This window comes from Pelecanus crispus, chromosome 5, assembly GCF_030463565.1.
Source record: "Pelecanus crispus isolate bPelCri1 chromosome 5, bPelCri1.pri, whole genome shotgun sequence".
Taxonomy (NCBI): Eukaryota; Metazoa; Chordata; class Aves; order Pelecaniformes; family Pelecanidae; genus Pelecanus; species Pelecanus crispus.
In genome coordinates, this window is record NC_134647.1 from 61100399 (window position 1) to 61119174 (window position 18776).

Here is an 18776-nt window from a genome sequence, read left to right on the forward strand (position 1 = left end):
GCAACTGTTTGAAGGTATGTTCTATGCTTCTTCAAAGGATTAACCCATACTGTTCATATCTGTCGGGCAAATATTATTATATTTATTCCCACCTTTCAAACGTGAAAAATAAATGGCTTAGCTCCAAGCAGTATAACTGAATATTTATATCAAGACCATTGTCCACATTGGAAACCCCAAAGTCTGTAACACCGTAAGTTCCTACTTGTGCAATAACTCAGGTCTGCAATTACCATTGCATCGGTGACATACATAGAAGCAATGATGCTCTAATTATACAGTTGCTGATCGTGATATTATACTAATGCTGAATTAAAGGATGTCTCACAACTTCTTGAACAAATGCAGTTTCTCAAGGGTTTATAACTTGGCAGGAAATGTATCCTTCATAGCTAGACAGCTTTTTTTAAACTTTTCAATATATATATTTTTTTTAGAAACTATGCTGTTTTTAAGATACAGAAGTGTTAAAAACCATCACCAGTAAAAGCTGCTTTTTTGCACATTTTCAGAGCTAGCATTCTAGACAAACAATGGTAAATGTTATGCCTACCAAAATCTCTGCTTAGTCCACATAACTGTGTTATAAAGAATGTGTATACCAAAATATGTATTTACATGGATAAAAAAATATGCCTTAAAGACTAAATATGCATTTAGTTCTAAGACTGGACCAGACTTGTGCCCAGTCTGGAGGTAAATAATCCATATTTCATAGCCTGCCATGGAAGGTTTTGTTTCTTTGGAGAAAAAAGAAAAAGGAAAAAAAAAAGCATTTCTTTTAAAAGAATCTTAGACAATTTTAAAATTCTTGCATAAACTGACATATGTGAGGAAGTTTAGGAAAAGGATAAATTTTAGCCTGACACTTTAGTGCTGGCAATGCATTGCCTCGCTTGTGGGGTTTGCCATAGGGGCTGGCAGCACTGCGGCGCTGCCAAAGGTTTGTCACGTCCCCTTCCACATCCCCTCGTACGCTTGACTGCCTCGGGTGGCCCTGAGCCAGGGCAGAGCGAGGAGCCTGGGTGCCCCTTCCTCCCACAGCGCTGCGGGAAGGGGGACCACACACCCACACCCCTCTGTCCACTCTACAGCTTGCAACACAAAATTCTTTAAAACAAGAATATAGCGGGAAAAAAAAATCTTAAAACCCAGGAATTAAAAATTCTCCATTCAGCCTTAATGATGAGAGTCGATAAATAAGTGTTAACATTGAAGGGAGGAATTTACCTTCAATTTGACCGACCTTAAGCACTGCTGTTGCCCATGCAGGGATGCTGCAAACACTTAGTTTGGGCTGGCTCCGTTTTTCAGTCCTGTTTTATGTTTCTCTGCTGAGCATTGAGGGCAAGGGAGGGAATTTATTCTGCAATCGGAAAAGTCCATAACATAACTGAAAACAGCCAGATCAAGGCAATAGCACAAGGGTCTCAGGATAATTTGGAAGGGATTCTCAATAAATCCTGCTCCAAAAATTTTTTATCAGCAGGGGTGGGGAGATTTTTACCGGGGCATCTTCAGGGCTGAGCACATACCTATTTGTTCCTATCAGTTTCTGCCCACTTTATGCCTAATTCATAAAGAGCTCAAAGGTTCCTTTATACTAGAAAATTCCTGTGTTAAAAAATGTAGAGATCGGCATATTTGCCACCTCCCAGAAACTCAGTTTTCAGTCATTCATCTTTTAAGGTGTATTAAGCTTTCCCACCACTTGGTAGGGTGTAAATCTGTATCATAGGACAAGCTGTGGGGCCAAATTCACACCCAGCTCTGGCTGCTTCGTTCTCATCTCAAAAGGAGCTGCAGCGAGGCCATCAGGTCTCTGCGCAAGAGGGCTCCCGTGCCAGGGGGGCTGCTGCATGATGCATAATGGTCATCAGCCACTCTGCATCACCCACACGCTGATGTCTCCATAACTCCTAGCTGCCAGAATTATCCCTGAGGGTTTGCTTTAATTTATGCCACCAGCCATCCCGGTGCCTGGAGAAATGCAGGAGGGACCTTCTCCTTTGCTCTCACTCCAGACTCGGTTCTCCCACGCAATGAACTTTGAACCCAGCTGCAAACAGCAATGAAAAATAGCACAGCTGAAAGTCATTTTACTTGCAGTCCCTTTCATTGCTTCAGCCCCTGGGGCAGCTGGACAGCAGGTAAACCTTAGCCCCCATTAGCAGAATAAATTACATTTCTGCAGTGAGCCAGAATTTAAAGACAGAGGAGGAGGAGACGGTACAGTGCTGCTCTGGCCACTACAGCCACAGGAATTTCCCCTTTTATCTGCCAAATATGAAAGTACTCATTATTCGTCCATTACCCTTTTTTTTTATGCTGCCAGATAAAAAAAATGCCTGTAATGATGATATATATTATATTTGGTATCTAGAGGGCAAAATCTGTTCTCTCCTAATGCACATCCATCCTTCTCTTTATTATTTTTCAGCCAAAACCAAAACACAATTCGCACATTACACAATGCGATTTATGTGCAATAATATCAGCTTCTCCACTTATCAAAACCATTATAGTCATAAGCACATAACTCCCATTAACCTCAACAACAGTGACTTAAACGTGAACCACAAGTGAGAATAAACCTTAAAGATATGATTGAACAGCAGCAGCCCTGTTTTCTGGTGGGTGTCTAATGGTGAGATGGCAGGGCTATTTCTTCCCTCCCCTGCCTTATTTTTTTTTCTTATATGAAAATAGACTTCTGCAGGGCAGTTAATTTAGGCTGGGAGGTGCAGCCATTTAGATGTGCTTAACATTTTTGACGTGTCACTTCAGGTAGTGATACTTCATCAGGCGCGGGAGAGGCGAAGCATCCCGGGGAGCCGCAGCGAGCCGGGCAGGCTGCTCCCACTTCATGCTAATGAGACAGTTTCTTGCAGGAATTTTGGCTCTGTAGAAGCTGCAGGAGGTAGCATGGTTCATTAGGCTATGAAAGCTTTAAAATGTTAAAGGAACTGGTTTTCCTCTCTCATTTAAGTGAATTGCTAAAAGCACTGGGCTGTTCTTCCACGGAACTCCGAATTCACTATTTTCTTCATTAACTTTGACCTTTTTACATTTATTACAAAAAGGGGAAGAAAAAAAAAAGTTAACTCTGGAGTAAGCTACTGCAAATTCACTTGCCCCAAGCTTTTAAAATTAGAGAGCCTGGAGTTTGGGCCAGGGGAGCAATGGATCTCATTTGCCACTGTTTTCTGTATAAAGAGGATTTAATGTTTGTTTGCCAAAAATTAAGGATCGTAAGTCCTTATGAATCATTTCTAAATTACTTTTAGCAAGCTGCGTGCATGTATCTTTCCTACCTGTGTGTTTATTAGTAGCAGAAAGACAAATGGAGCGACGGGATGGGACACTTTCCCATGAGCTGCTCCCCAGAGCCTGAGCCACCTTGAGCGTCGAGCCGCTTTGCTGGGGCCAGGCGAGGGTTCCTGTATTGCTCTCAGTGAGCTGGAAAATAAGCTAGCGAGGCATCCATGTGGAGTTAGAGGCAGTTCAGAGTTAAACTAAACAATGTGCTTGACAGTCTTTGGAAGTTTAGTCCTGGGATATTTGCGTCAATCTTTTGAAACTGCTGCAGATGCAGCCTCCTGCTTTAGCCACCAGTGAGCAGCAAGCCCTATTCGGGAAAGTGGTAATTCCATCCACCCTCCTCCGGGTATCCCTAGAAAAGCAAACAAGTAGCATCCTGCTCTGCTACTTGTGCATTTTCTAATTTCGTCAGAGGCTTTTTTTCTCATATTAATTTAAATGCAAGGCTACCAAACTATGCTTTTACAGCCCGCAGCAGCTGAACTGTCTAAGAGGGAGGAGATGCTCAGTGCTCAGTTTCAGGCTCTGCTGTTAGCAGAGGGCTGCTCTCCCCAGGCATCAGCACACACTTGCCACCATCTCCCCTCCCTTGGGGCTGGCACACTGCTGGCCCCATCTCTTGGTCCCCTTCTCTTCCCAGGCATGGGGAAGGGGAAGGCAGGGGAGCAGGAGGAAGGCTGCAGCTCTCAGACTGAGCTCCTAACTCATAAAATGAACCTTAGAAGAAGCATCAGACAAAGAGTCAGCTAAGAAGACAAAGATGGGGCATTACACCTGTGCACTGAGGTCTAAGCTCCCACCTGCTTCTCTGACAGGGCTCTGATTTCAATTTAAACAAACCTGTAAGCTCCGTGATGTTTTTCTGACTCAGCAAAACTTTCCTCCTCAAGCCGGACACATAAATGCTGCCATCCTCGAGTTTGGGGTACTGTGTTAGAGTCTTTCTGTGCATCCATATATGGATGCAGCAGAGCAGAAATGTCTGAATGTCAGTATGCCTCCCCTGCTGATGAAACATGTAGTGGAAAAGATACCTGAGTTTTTACAGTATATTCATTTTTGTCATGGGAGTTTCGATAAGTGTCTCGGTCTTTATTTCAGTGCCTTAAGCACCTTTTTGCAAAAGGCCACAATGTAAGAGAGTACATTTAAAAAATTAATTTCCCAAAGTTAATCACCCTTAGTAACTCTGCTCCCCAGCACAGTCGCTCCCATGTCAGGTGTATCACCGGCTCCTCAGGAAACAAGACGGCAGCAGCGCCAGTCAAGAGGCACTGATGAGTGCTTCTGGCGTGCTATTTCTCTCCAGAAGGTTTTAGATAAGACACTTAGTTCTTCTAAAAAAAATTCAGCTAAGGGCTTTGACCTTATATTTGAATACAGAATTAGCACTCTAGTAAAGGTTAATGAACAGAAGAAGGGAGTAGAGAATTTTTGACCAAAATACTTCTGAAAGGGATTTAGACATGTGCAGGTCTCTGGGCAGGTCTGCTGCTGCAGAAGGACCTGTCCCCCTCGGCCCCAGCGCTGCAGCCATTGAGAAAACCTGCTCAGAAAGGGGAAAGAGGAAAAGGATGAGGAGGAGGGTCTGCTGGTGTTTGGCATGCAAAGCCATGAACTTGATGTGCAAAGCCACGCCAGTGATGAGGCATTAGGCTCAACCAGCTCCAAGGCTAAAAGATTGAAATTGGATCCCCCCATGGCAGGGCTTGCTCTGGCTTTCCTGTTGTAGGATGGAAAGGGATGGGGTTTTACTACAGGTTTTACATGCAGCTGGGCTTGGCTTGGTGCTCGGCTGAGAACCCTAAGGAGAGCACAGGATCTTCCTTTGAGTGTTTAAATTGGGTTCATTTTTCTGACAAACTGTGATCTTGAAATACAACTTTTTTCTTTGCTTCCTCATCAAGTTGATGCTTGTGAAAAGTAATTATTTTGCCACATGGTGAAATGTGCAATTACTACTGTTAGGCTCTTCATCTAAGACTAGCCCCTTCATGAGTGCTGACAACCAGGGATTTGGCTAATTTGGGAAAAAACCTAACCAGCCTTCCCCCCCCACCCCAACACCTTCCCAATTTCTAATTTCTCTCCCACCCAAAAATCATGACACCATTGCTGCAAACGGCAAATAATAATAGTAAATACTGGGATGGAGTCTTAAAATTAATTGCAAGAATTAGGGCTATTATAATGTAATAATCACTTTAAATTATTGTGATCATGACTTTCATCATTAAAGGTATTTTACCTATATTTAAAGCTCACACTATTAGCAAAACCTGGGAGTTGTGGAACGTGCTTTAACATTCCAGTAAATGAAAAATATTTTGGAAAGAAATCCCTTTCCACCTTCCACAGGCTGAGGCAGAAAAAACAAAACCAAAGCACACCCCCCTGCCCCGCCAGTTCATGGTTCATGCAGTGGGTGAGCAGGGCAGGGATGTTTCCATGGCTGTTTCCACCGCACAAAGCTATTCAGTACCAGGTCAGCTACTTAATATAGAGCCAGTGCCTTTGGAAGGGTTCATAAGAGAAAACAAGTATAGGAAAAAAACCCCACAGAGTCGTTTGTATTTGTTAAATGTAGAGAGACACCATCTGAAAACAAAAGCCAAGCCTCGTGGAGGTAGTGAGCCAAATCTGCATGTAATTATCCCTCTACTATTCAAAATATTGTTATTAAAATAACTCTCCACTCAAATTCCAGCTCAGCTATCACACCTGGTGTAGGAGATTTATAAAGAATATATATTTGGTCTACAGCAGAACATGTTTGCACTCCTCCGTGTGATAACAACAGCTCCCCTATCACCTGGTATAGCTGTAGTAAGGTCCCATTTCGGAGGGTGGTGGGGCAGCTCCTGCCCCATGCCAGGGGGCTTGCTCTGTCCCTGCGCCTGCTCTTTGCCACCAGGCATGGGGAACACCAGTTTTTCTGCAAAACCACATCCCTTGGCAAAGCTTAGGTTTGAGCATTGGTGACCAAGGGGCAAAGAGCCACACCGCACCTCAAGGATGGATCAGCCTGGACAACAGGGTCCAAAAATGAGCCTAAGGGAAAATGCTCTGCCCACTGGGAAGGGCTGGGATTGCCTGTGCAGCTCAGCTCCTGCCCTCCACCTTTGTCACCAGGGCTTCTTTCTCTTTTTCCCCCACTCCAGAATAACTTCCTGGGAATAACAGGAATAACATCCTGCTATAGGGAACATCCTGTATAGGAACAACATCCTGAATAGGCAATATTATCCGGGCATCAAATCCATGTTTAAGTATAGGTATCCCATGCCACTTGAGGCTGGAAATATATCTGATGAATTTGTGTGTCCCTCAGACCGATGGGCTGAAGCCCATCAGTTGCCCTTTCTGCCAGCACAGGGCTCTGCAGCAGCACGGTGCCCCTGCAAACACATCTTGTCTTTTCACCAACCTTTGCAAAGAGGAGGGGGTGACTGCTCTCCAAGATGCAGTACCCATCTCTAAGTCAATAATATATGCAAATGCACTTAGCAAAGCACTCCTGCAGATGTTCTTAATTAAACCAACCTAACCCAAGCCCACATAAAGTAATAACCCCAAAAACTGTCTTCCCGCTCTCATATGTTCTGAATCACTGCTGCAGAATACTACAGGAATATTATAAGAGTGAACCATTTGCTAAATAGGCCACCTGTTAAATAAACACTCCCACTCTCCAAATATTGTTGTTTTGTTTTCCAGACTAGGCACAATCTGGATTTATTTTAGATGAAAAAAGATAATCACTAAAGTAAAAAAAACAAAAAACCCAGTATTTTGACTATTTGAAACTATCCATCTTGTGTGCACATCTGCTCCTTTGCAAGCTGACAGAGATCTTACATTAAAAGAGAATCATAGTTACTTATTCAGCCGGAAGCTAATGAATTTCCATCATCAGACCTTGGCAGTCTTCACTTTTTTAACTTCTCCAAGCCTTGAATTGTTCCTTATTCACCTGGCTTCATTTTCCATGAGGTGTATCTTCTCACAGGGACAAATCCCAATCCAAGATTGTTCTAGCAAAGTTTACACAGGAGCAAGAACAGAGTTCGCCTCACGTTTCATTATACAATCACTTTTTCCATGCTTTAAAAGCCAAGCTAACCAGTATCCCACCTCTAGCCTGTCTGTACAGGAACATCCTGCTGCACACACATAATGCACTCAGTTTAGTCTTTAGGACCCCTCTCTCCCCTACCATCACAGGCCCTGAAAAACACCAAATTAGTTCTATAGGATGGACATCCCCTCAAAAAAAAAACCAACCAACCAACCAAAAAAAAAAAAAAAACCACCACAAGTAAAAAGAATAGAATAGGATTGAATAGAATATTTCAGTTTGAAGGGACCTACTTGCAAGAGGTCCAACTGCAAGAAGATGTTAAATAGCTAACACTGCTATTTAAGATCATATCTGACCTCTTTTCTCCATTGTAATGAATAAGCTAGATCACATCTCTGAGCCCTCTCATCCTCCCTGCAATCCCCAGGTACAGCTCTGCAAGAGCCAGCATGAAGCCGAGGTCATGGCATGGCAGCTCCTGGCCGCACATTTCTGCACAGCCCCCCAGCAGGTCTCTCGCTGCACCTCCACAGGCCCTCTGAGAAACAAGAGCACTGAAACTATTCAGATTAATCATAGAATCATTTAGGTTGGAAAAGACCTTTAAGATCATTCAAGCTCAGGTTGGATGGGGCTCTGAGCAACCTGATCTAGTTAAATCTGTCCCTGCTCACTGCAGGGGGGTTGGGCTAGATGACCTCTAAAGGTCCCTTCCAACCCAAAGCATTCTATGATTCTATGATTCTATGATTCTATGATTCTATGATTCTATGATTCTATGATTCTATGATCATCGAGTCCAACCGTTAACGTAGTACTGACACATCCACCACTAAACCATGTCCCTAAGTGCCGCATCTACGCATCTTTTAAATACCTCCAGGGATGGTGACTCAACCACTTTCCTGGGCAGCCTGTTCCAATGCTTGACTACCCTTTCCGTGAAGAAATTTTTCCTAATATCCAACCTAAACCTGCCCTGGCACAACTTGAGGCCATTTCTTCTTGTCCTATCACTTGTTACTTGGGAGAAGAGACCAACACCCACCTCACTACAACCTCCTTTCAGGTAGTTGTAGAGAGCAATAAGGTCTCCCCTCAGCCTCCTTTTCTCCAGGCTAAACAACCCCAGCTCCCTTAGCTGCTCCTCATAAGGCCTGTGCTCCAGACCCTTCACCAGTCTTGTTGCCCTTCTTTGGACACACTCCAGCACCTCCATGTCTTTCTTGTAGTGAGGGGCGCAAAACTGAACACAGTATTAAATAGATATAAAAAGAGAATGATTTGATGCCAGACCTCAGGATTCTGTTTAGAGCATGAACACAGAAGGTTAGAGTGATTAAGTGAGGGGAGCAAAACCAAGCGTAAATGAGAATGCTCTGAGATGGGGCAAGTGGTGAGGCACTCGAGCTGGCTTTGCTGCTCATGCCAGATTATCCTGGGCTGCAGATCATGCAGTCTCTGAATCAGCGAGTTAAGGTTTGGAGGGTTTGGAGTTTACTTTTGAAGGGCTTCTCAGAAACTGTAAGACTCAGAGTCTGCAAAGCTGCAGCTGAAGAATAACATTCTCCAGGCACTTTGTTGCATTCTTCTGCTGTCCCAGACGAGAACTTTTACACTGGAAAGTAACACTTTACAGTTGTTCATGCCCTGATATCCAGCCTGACATGAACATTAGTGCTATGGACCCAGACCTGACAGTTAGAGTGCAACTTTCTATGGTGTGTTGGTTTTTAGAGTTGAGGCTGAAATGGGGTCCCCAACGACACACAAAACACTCTCGCCAAACATTTCCCCAGGCTTCACCAATAAACCTGTGGGCCACAAAGAACACTTGCAATCTATTGCTAATGCCAAGGACCAGTTACAAGCAGCCACATACATCCTCTGAGTGTGTGTGTGCAGACATTTACCAGGGATTTAAAATGGCTTTAGTGATTTTGGGTCCTCATATCCGAAAACAGTATCTTGTTGTCACAAATAATTACACAGTACAGATGGAGGTTTGGAGATCAGTGGTGACATCCTCATCCATGCCAAGTTATACTTGCACATGAAGTCCAGTTAACTTGGTGAGACTACTTGTACATGCTATTATACTTTGTGAATAATGGTACATGATATCAGACCCGTGGAAATCTAACTGATTGGCAGTAAAAGCTGAGTAGGTGATCATCTAAGTGCATAAAATGTGGCCATAAAGATGCACCGGCATTATGAGTTCATATAAAATTGCAGGCACAAAACTGGACAAAATTGCTTTTCAAAATCAGCCCTATTATATCCCATTCTCTTTCACAGAAAGCCTTTGTGATAATAATTTTGCACGCTGCTATTTTGCATGTTCACACATATTTTTTTGCTCTTTGACACTCAGCACCTAGCAACTTGGCTCCATCACCTTTAGCTGATATTTTTCCCATGCCTTCTGAATAAGACAGCAGCAAAATCCTCCATGCAAGTCTCATACTCTGTCCTTAAAAAGAACCCTTTTTTTTCCAAGACAAATTGTTTTCATCCAGCTACAGGCTTGCCTATATCTTTTAAACACTAAACCCCATCAGCTTGTGATTTTTTTCCAAGTGCTTTTATGCATCTTGACTCTAATGCAGATTCTTAGAAAATTTCACAAACCCTGTATGACTCATTTCACTTTACATGCAGCTCACAAATTAATGGTGTCTGTTAATTAGGCAGCTAACCCCCCCCCCCCCCCAAATTTTTAAAATTATAATGCTTCTCATTTGAAGGTACTGTGCTGTAAAACACATTAAAGAGATTTTAATAACTAAGAAAGGCTTTAATTAGAGCTGACATATGAACTGAGCAAGGCTACAATGCCCAATATATACACATACATACATTACACATGTGTATGAAGGGTTGTTTTCACAATAATCTGGAATTCATACATGAATTAGCCTTGCGAGTGAACAGAAACAAATGGCATTTTATTTCCTTGCGCAGGGAGGACACAGGCACAGCCCTTGCCTCACGCAGCTCCTCAGGACCTACCACCGCTCACTAACTAGCTGGTGTTACACAGGCGTGACCCGTTTGGCATGGGATCAGTAAACAAACCATGCAAGGATAATGTGTTCATTCTTCACTGCAAAGCAACCGAATAACACAGACTTTTGTCCAATTTACTGCCCAGATCTCTGTGTCTTTTGTATTCTGTGGAGCCCCAAAGAAAACATTGTGAGCACTTCCTCAGCATCATATCTAAATGAAAAACAGTACAGAGCCTAGGGTACAGCACAATCCTGGTGCTGCTTGAGGGATGAGTGATGCAGAAGACCTAAAACAGTCTGCCACTTTGGAGAGACTGTCGTCTTTGATAATTAGCAGAAAGAAAAGAAAAGATATTTTGCATACCTGAGTCTATGTTACTTTAAAAGCACTAGTGCAAAAAGAACATGTTTATTTGGAAATATTCAATGGCCCACACATTGACAGGAAAAAAAGAAGAGAGTTGCATCCTTTTAAGATAGACCCTTTCTTCACCTCTCCATCTCAGCCTTTTCTATATAGAAATCCAGGACTTGTTTCATTCAAAGAATAGACTTTAAATTTCTATACTCATGTCAGTGTAGCATTAAATATTAAAGCAAGATATTAAAATTTCAAAGAACCTAAATGAACCTGAGGTATTCAAAAATAAGTGTTCCTGAATATTTAATACTAGAGATTTCATAATTAACTTTAGAAATCTCTCACATTAAGAAAATGAGGAGCTGCCTAAAAAAAAATGTGACCATCACAGTGACCTTCCAGAGGGCTGTGGCAGATGGTTTCAGTTCACAGAAAGACACAAGTTTTCTTTGGCCCCGTTACCCATTTTTGCCCTGCAGGGAGGGAGGACCCAACCAGCAGACAGGGTCTGGGAGGGGGGTGCTTCATCCCTGGCACAGTGCACACTGGTCCCACAGTGCCGTCCCCCTCCCATCGCCCCCACACCACAACCTCGGGCTGGGGATGAGCATCAGCACGAGCTGGGTGGCTGCCTCGCTGGGGCTGGAGGACCACGCTGTGTCTCCTCTGCCATATACCACTGACAGCTGGGGCCCTCTTGGGTAAAATTGATTCAGTTTCTTTCCTCCTCAACTGCTCAAAGGAGTTTCTTGGGTTCCGTGACATCTTTGTGGCTTTCTGCAGAAGCTTTGCCAGCCCTTCCTCTTCTTCAAGCGGGGACACCACAGTGTCACAGCTGCCCTCTCCCGCATCAATAAATAGACTTGCCTGCAGGACCAAAAGGGCCATGACTAACCACAGCAGTTCACCAACCTGAGATTTAAGAAGTGTGATGAGATGTTATTTACTGTCCTTTTACCTTCAAATGTACTATGAAAGACACATGGATTTAGTAGGGAGAAGCAGCAAACAAACCAAAACTAAATTTAGTTTGTATGCCTCTGTAGGCATGTTTTCCTCCATTATTCATAAAGACAGGCTGACTTCCAAGGAGCAGTTACAGGTGGCTCTCCCATTAGTGTCCTCCAAAGATCTTCCAGCTGGACCACTCTCAGTTTCCCACCATCATAAAATTGTTTGTAACTTGCCTGTTTACTAATACTTATAACATGTGATCCTATATGATATAAAGATGTGGAAGAGTGGTCCATACCAGCACAGGATCTGGCCCAACATTTCAGTGTAATTGGGGCAGGGGAGGGGGGCGGGAGCGGGCAGAATTTAAAAATAATATAACAATACAAATGAGGATGTCTGAGGTTGGGAAATTATTCTGTATTAAAACAGTCTGAGGAGTAAGAAAATAGCAATTAAGAGAGAAAAGAGGTCCTGTTGATTTAGCTTTAAAATCAGTGCAGCAGCAGCAGCCTCAGCAGCCTGCCATTCCTCCCTCAGCATCCACCCCGCCTCTGGCCAGCCCTACCCTTCTCCTCTCCCCTCCCCAGAGGGGCTGTCTGCACTGTCTCCCTTGGTCAGCACACTGGGCTGCGGAGAGAAATGGCCACGTGAAGCATCATCCTTGGGCTCAGCAATGAGCAGAAGTGCCCCAAAGCAGCAGGGATGGTGCCCATGCAGCGGCCCATCAACACACTGTCCCTCAGCGGTGCCCTCCCACGGGGGGAAAGGGCACGTCCCGCACCCCTCAGCTGCAGGGACCACTACTTCATAGTTTTCACCTCAGCCAGGTGGGAACAAGGGACACAAGAGATCTTTGTGCACAAAATGGACTGGTGGTGGTGACGGTGAGGACCTGGCCAGAGTCAGTGAGATGGGGAAGTGCTGACTGAGAGCAACTCCTCCATGGGGCAGCTGGCTCTCCCTCACCAGTGGATTTCAGAACAGCTCATTAATTAAGTCCCACATCAGCTGGGACCCAGCCAGGGCTCCTTTACCCAGCTGAGCTCCATGCCCAGGGGCAGGGCATTAGGGCATTTTTTCCTCCCTTTTGGAGTTCTCAGGGCTTTGAAACAGCTCTGGTTATAATGCTCTTCGTAGAGATTTAAAGCGTTATATAAGCATTAAAATTTACTATTCTAATGACTCCATCCCACATGCATTTTTATAAATGGAAAGTTGCTTTAAATCGATGGTATGCCAAATTTTTAGCACGCTCAGAGAATTTGAGCGCAGCAAATAAGGCCAGCAATGTACAGCACAGCTTGTACGCAGCCAGAAGTCTCTAGGTACTGTCACAAGTAGCCAGGTGATGATCTGTGTGTGTTAAGGCTGGGGACTAAGCCTGAGCTACTGTTTAAAAGTGCATAACTAATCGTACACAATTAGCAATACTCTTTGAGGAGACTGTTCCCTGGCTTACAAGCACTGTGCGCTGCCTCTGCTCAGCCTACATCTACAGATAAGAGTGATCCTACAACTGAAGCCTCTTATATCTGTGGAAATCAAATAGAGATTGGTGTAAATAGAATATAAAAAGCTGGTCATTGCTTTCAGTCACTGTGAAGAGGTTTTAATGCCTTCCCAAAGTAGAATATTGGTCTACAGTAATGGGCAGAAGAAAAATAGCAGATTCGATGGTACAGACTGTAATTTAACATTCACACTTTGTCTAATCAAAGTAAATACAGCTTTTCATATGCACATATAAAAGTCACTGAGTTAATATGGTAAAGGGAAAGAAAGTCGTCAACTTTGTCAATGGTGACACAAAATAATTGCCAGCCTTCAGAAGTTAACAAGCATAATGCTGCCAATTGCCGGGGCTTGAATTACTTGTGCTGCAGCTCAGGGGACACCTGGGAGCATCCTGACGCCCGGGGAGAGGTGATCACCTCTGCCCACCTTTGTGCCACCTCTTTCACAGTGCCTTGAGGACACAGCTGCAATTCCAGTTACCACTCCCAGACCTTGTCTAATACGCTTGTTCTCACAAAATGTCTCATGGCTCCCGTGGAAAAGGCTTAGCCAAGCCAAAAGCAGGAAGTGGAGTGCCAGGGGAGTGCCAGACCCAGAGAAAGGGGAATAGGCTTGTACAGTCAGGGCATGCTGCACCTTGCAGGCTGTTATTTTTTATGATGTCTGCTAATTTGCAAGACTCATTTTTAGAGCTTCACTCAGTAACATACAGTAGACGTCGCAACATTCACTTCAGCAAAACGTCAGCTTACAGATGGAGGGGAAGAGAAGGGGGTTGAAGAGATAAAACCATATACTGACAAAACAATAAAAGAAAAATCAATCTTTATGACAGATGAGCGAGTGAGATTTACAGTGTAATCAGAAAGCACAAAGAGATTCATGGTTTGCCAGGAAGGGTATCCAGGCAGCATTATTCTATAGATGGAAACACAATCGCGCTTGCAGGATCTGTTTGCTTATTTCTGAGCAAATCTTCCAGCACGTTTTGTTGAAGTGGATAGCTAAAATGCACAGATCTTAGCACTCCATCTGTATTGCTGTGCCTCTCCTTTCACGGAGCGCCTGAACTTCTCAATCCTTCAGCTTTTTTGATGCGATCAGTTGGCACAGAACATGCACTCAGAAAATTGCTGGAGATAAGACACAGCCCCAGAGAAAAAGGCGGTGCCATGCAGTCCTGGCTTCCACAGTCAGAGCAGCAATTAGAATAACCATCAAGGCTTCTGGCTATCAAGTGATTGTATTAATTTCTGTTCAGTTTTATATATTGGTCTTTACATATGGTCAAAATGACCAGCCAGCTAGAGCTTAAAGAAATACTGATCTGTGAATTGAATACCATGTAAAGCTCAGTACATACTTCAACCTTAACCAGTTTAGATTGCTTGGCATTTTTTATCTGAAAAGCAAGAATCACAGAGCAAGACCCTCAGGTGATTTAATCATCTATTTACTCCAGCGGGGGAAAAAAAAAATCTTTTTTTTTTCTTTTTTTCTAAAGTCTCTTTTATCCTGTGATGGCTATCTGTTCCTCCTCCTCAACAAAATCAATGGCGATCATTTACAATGGGTAAATCTAATCGTCTCTGTGTATCCCAACTCATGGAAAGGGTCCGCAGCACTTCAAAAGCCTGGGCTTGGACTACACAAGTTCATAAGATCTATTATTGGGTTGGATAAGCTATTATAGGAAATGTGATCAGGTCTTTTCCCAGAGCATTGTTTAGTTTTGTTGATGTTTTTTACTTTGCATCGTTTTAAACTGAAGCCAAGCAAGGCAGGACGGCAGCTCCTGTTGGCTTCTGCATTTCACTTTGGGGAAGTACAGCAGACTGGGGCAGGGCTGTTTTCCTAATGATGCAGCAAATGTTGATTAAATGGAGAAATTAGTTCAGCCATGTACTTCAGAATAATTCCTGAAGACAGCCTTCCAGGATGTAAGGTTTCTCAGGGAGATGCAGCTATCACCCTCACTACCTAGGGACATCGGCACCCTCGAGGCTGAGCATTTTGTTGGAGCAGGGACGTGAAAGCTTTGCTTGGTCGGGGTTGTGTTCTCCTGAGATGTGGTCTCCTGCCCACTGTAGCATCCCATGTACTGTTGCACACAGCAACTTGCTCCACCTGTAACATTGAACAGCCAGCCCAGGTGCTACTGACCGACACCTGGACAAAACCAGAGCAGAACTCCCCAGCTCTGACCCAGGGAAGGGAGACTTCTCCTCTGCCTCCATCCACTCTGTCTTCAGTTTTCCTCAGGACTGACTGCAGTGCCTCCTACACCTACAAATCGAATCCATTTCACACACCTCCCCCTCATTCCCAACCCTTAAATCAGGGTCAGCAGGAGAAGATGACAGTGGAGAACGTGAACCAGCTCAATCTGGGAGTTTTCAGCAGCAGAGCAGATCCCCCACAAACCCACAGGTGCTTTGTATCCTCCCACAAGCTGCCAGGTCATGGCCAGTGTGGGATTCGGTACTTCCCCAAGCTCCACAGCTTGCTTCATCTCTCCTTGGTCACACAGAAAATGTTGGCATTACAGCCCCAACAACACCTGCCAGACCACCTTTGCCCACCATACTAAACTATTCTTTATGGCTTTTCTTTGTTGTTGTTGCTGTCATGCCACCTAAGCAAAACTCACAGTCAGCTCAGGATTTGTGGCAAAACCAACAAGATCAGAATTAGTAGTAAGATCTGCAAAGACCCGGACTCAGCCAGGAGAAAACATGATGCAGAAGCTTTTTTCCCAACTTCTCAAAAGATCTCAGAGGCAGGTTTCAAGAGCAGCCCTACAGCAAATTTGCAAACGTACATACAAAAGTCCCCTGGCATATTCAACTGCAAAACAAGGCACAAGGGTGAAACACATGGACCGTCTGTGGCATATATGTAGGTTTGCATAATCTACAGACATGGTCACCCAGTCAGTCATTTAAAGAGTAACTGATGCAGAGCACCACAGAAGAACAAGGTAAACCAGGGACTCAGCAGACTGGTAGTGAATCTTCCAAACCATTCCCAGTTTGTCACCAATACCATCACCACAGAGCCTTGCCTCTAATATAATGACACAAATTATATGAATGCTAACGAAAGAGTTAGTTTGTGTAGCACTATGACAATGCACAGCATTGCACATTGGACAAAAGTGACTATGATATCCGATATGCTATTTACATACTGGGGGGAATTAATTCATCATTCACACAGGTCTGCACCATGACAGCAATAAATCAGTTGTCTGATAAAGGCAGCGGCACTAAAAAATTACATGATCTTTTGCCCTACTGACTCAGTCGAAAGAATGACACAGACTGGAAAACACATCGCATGCTCTTGGTCTCTGTCTCCCTTCACTCCTCTGAAGCCATGGTTAGTGCCTTTAGAAAGGGTCAGGGGCAAAAATCAGAGCAGAGAAAAACCTTGAAGGCATCAGGTTTATGCCACGCTGCAACAAGTAACAGATGACCGAATATAATCCTTAATTTTCCTCAGATATTTTCAAAACAATGAGTTTATCATTTGCAAGCCAAACCATTTGTTTATGCCCTTTTCTCCTTCAATCTCAGATGGTAGGAAACTATGGTTTTATTCTGCACAAAGTTCTTTTGCTAATATTCATCCATAATCATCAACAAAATAACTTAATATATGTAGGCGACTATAATGACAGTAAATGCTGTGTAGGAGGCATAATATATGCTTCATTGTCAATGCTTGCATGCTGAATTAAATACCCTATTCTGGTCAAAAGCTAATACATTCTAAAAGCACTTTTCCATAAACAGATTTTTAAAATGCAGGAGAATAAAAAGGTGATATGAATAATATACTGAAATAATCCGATAGGTGCGAGTTTAAGAACAAGTGCTTTTCTGTAGAATGTTGCTTGATATTGGCACTGAAATGATCTGCATGAAAAAAATATTCAGGATAGTATCACTGCCACCCTAAATATGGTACACCTGTCAGGACTAAAGTAGTATCAAACCTCATTTGTAAACAATATGTTCTTTTGTAAATGGGCTTTGCCACAGCTGGTGGAGCCAGAATCATGTAACATATTTGTCATGATTTAACCCCAGCCGGCAACTAAGCATCACACAGTCGCTCGCTCACTTACTCCCCCCCAGTGGGATGGGGGAGAGAATCAGAAGAGTAAAAGTGAGAAAACTCGTGGGTTGAGATAAAGACAGTTTAATAGGTAAATCAAAAGCCATGCGCGCAAGCAAAGCAAAACATGGAATTAATTCACTACTTCCCATCGGCAGGCAGGTGTTCAGCCATCTCCAGGAAAGCAGGGCTCCATCACACGCAATGGTTACTTGGGAAGACCAAACGCATTCACCCCCAGTGTCCCCCTCTTCTTTTTTCTTCCCCCAGCTTTACATGCTGAGCATTATGTCGTATAGTATGGAATAACCCTTTGGTCAGTTGGGGTCAGCTGTCCTGGCTGTGTCCCCTCTCAGCTTCTCGTGCATCCCCAGCCTGCTCGCTGGTGGGGTGGGATGAGAAGCAGAAAAGGCCTTGACTGTGTAAGTGCTGCTCAGCAGTAACGAAAACATCTCTGTATTATCATCAACACTGTTTTCAGCACAAATCCAAAGCATAGCCCCATACTAGCTACTATGAAGAAAATTAACTCTGTCCCAGCCAAAACCAGCATATTACACTTGGAATTCTGATGAAAAATTAGGTGAAGTACAAAAGAGAGAGAATTTAAACAGATCCTTAGCATTTAAAGCAGCTTAAAGCTCAGCAGCACTTCTGTCTCAAAAACAGCCTCAAAATCAATGGCAGCCTCCATGCCTAACTGCACTTTGTGTGGTTGGTGCTATACTGGTGTTCATTGTCGGAGCATGGGACAAAAAAAGTGACCGCAATAACGTGGTTCATACGGCAGACAAAAAACACAGCAGCTGTAAAGACTTTGGATCTGAACCTTTTATTGCCTTCAGCAGCAGCAGCAAGGGGTCACGCCAGAGAAAAGCTGCTAGCTTCAGTGGACATGGAGCATCCAGTGCCTTCTGGTTGCAGCCTGGAATCATGCTTCTGCTTGCCCAAGCAGTGCAGCAGAGATATGGTTGTCTCCACAAACTATATGCAGTGGCCAGATGCTTTGAAAGCACTTACCCCCTTGAAGGACAATCCTTGTGTCAGAACAGGGGGGAAAGGGCAGGGGCAGTGGAGCAGGTCATGCCTCCTCAGCCCCCCGAGACAAGTGCAGCCAGGCACCTGCACCAGGGACTGGGCTGCCCTGATCCTTCTGAGACAGCTTCCTGAGACATAGGTCATTGCTTGAGAAGCAAACAGGAAAGAAAAAATTAAGGCAGAGTGCAAAACAACCCCACGATGCTGCAGAAAGGCGAAGGGACCACCCTGTCTTAATTCACTGGGCTTCTGGTAGCACTGTGCTGTGCCAACAAAAGATGTACATGCAGACCTGCCAAAGCATAGTCTGAAGCAAGGGATACATGGTGTGCCTTGGAGCAGTGCTAGTGAAGACCCCACCAGACAT